Genomic DNA, 1881 nt, shown 5'->3' with positions numbered 1-1881 from the left:
AAAATTGAGGCACGGAGGAAGGAGACAGGACAGCAGGCAACCCCCCACCCATGCGGAGAGGGCCTCCGACGTCACGTTCTGAGAGCCTGCACCCTAAGTTTGGGTGTGGTTGGAGAGGTAGGGAGACCAAATCACTCACTTGGAGGTAGTCTCAAGTTTTGCAAACCGAAAACTCCTCGCCCCGAGGGCGGGGTCTGGGGGCAGGCAGACTCGTCTGGGCCATTGCCGGCTTTCGGCCGCCGCTGAGAGGGTCTGCAAAGGGGTGGGAGGAGGGTCTCAGCAAAGGGGTGGCAGGGGGGTCGCGATGGAAGTGCCCTTGGAGGATTATTGAGGGTTAATTTGAGATCGACCAGTGTGAGGGAAGGCCTGTCCCAGAGACAGGTAGAGACAAACCTGGAGCCATGGGGAGTGACATACAAAATTTTATTATTATTATTATTAATTATTATTATTTATTTGTCATGTGCAAAAAAAAAAAAAAAAAAAAAAAAAGGAAAAGAATCAAAACGAACCGACGCGCTGAAAGTGGCCAAGGAGACCAGAGCCATCGGGGGATCTTTCGAGGGTTCAGTTGGGTCCTGGGTCTGGGTCCCCTGTCGCGCCAGTCCCACAGGGACTGGAATGGGACGGGCCTCGGAGTTTGAACCTCGGCTCCCTCGCTGCCCGGCTCCGGCCACTGGAGCCTGGCTGGGCACCGGCAGTTCCCTTAACTATTCTCTTCTCTCGTTTTCCTTTTCAAATAAAAAGGCTCGAAGGGGAGAGAGATCTGGGCGAGGACTCCAAGCCTTTTCGGATTTGTTCAAGGATTTTTATTTATTTATTTATTTATTTATTTTTTCACTTTTATTGACTTTGTTTCTGTTATTTCGAGTCGTCACGATCCACGGGTGAGGAGACATGCAGGGCGCATCGCCGCTACCGAGAGAGCAACTACGGGGCAGGGCGGCCCGGCCGCCGGCGCCCCAGGGCGCACGGGGCACGGCCTCGAGGGGCGAGCCTGGGGGCTGGAGCTGCCACCTCTGATCTAGTCTCAGGGGGCAAGGCAGCCAGGGCAGGGCTGGGGAGAGATGCCGAGGGAGGGAGAGAGACAAGAGAGACGAAGACTGAGAGAGACAGAGTCAGGGGGAGAGAAGCAGAGAAGAGAGATGGAGAGGGGAGAGATGCAGAGATGAGGAGGAGAGAGCGAAAACAGGGAATTACAGAGAAATAGCCAACAAAACAGGCAAGAGGAGTCCACAGGACCATGTTCGTCATTTTGCATAGAGATTTCTTTTCTTTCGTAATTTTTTGTAACAGAAAAAAAAAGCCCCCCTCCCCCAGGACGTGCTGTGCTTTAGTGGGCGTGTAGCTGTGTCCCCCCCTCCCCCCCCAGCGAGCGGCGACTCTCACAGCACAGACAGCGGGGCGTATCTACAGGCAGGACGGGCGGGCAACTGGGACTCTACCCGGCGGGGCGGGGCAGGGCGGGGTGGACGGGGTGGGGTTATATACACAGGGGTTCGCCTTCACACGACACACACCGTCTTTCTACGAAGCAGCAGCCTGTTGGGTTTTGTTTTTGTTTTCCTCTTTTGCAAAGACCATCATATTAAATAAATGTAGACTTTTTGCAGCCCTGTTCATTTCCTGCCAGAGGAGGAGGCTGGAGGTGGGTGGGAGGGGGTGGGGTGGGCAGCCCCCCCACCTTCCACCCCGCGCTGCTCATACGCCAGCTCAGACCCTGCTCCCACCACCTGCAGATTGAGAGTCTGTGTCGGGGGAGTGGGCGGGCATCAAGCAACCGCTCGGGGAAGACCAGTGCCGCGGCCTGCGGAAACTGGTCCTGAGGCAGGCACGGAAGAGCCTCCGGCGGGGCAGCGAGTTAGGGAGGAGAGATGCAGA

Source organism: Lipotes vexillifer, unplaced genomic scaffold (assembly GCF_000442215.2).
Source record: "Lipotes vexillifer unplaced genomic scaffold, Lipotes_vexillifer_v1.1 scaffold916, whole genome shotgun sequence".
NCBI classification, from domain to species: Eukaryota; Metazoa; Chordata; class Mammalia; order Artiodactyla; family Lipotidae; genus Lipotes; species Lipotes vexillifer.
This window is presented reverse-complemented; position numbering follows the sequence as displayed.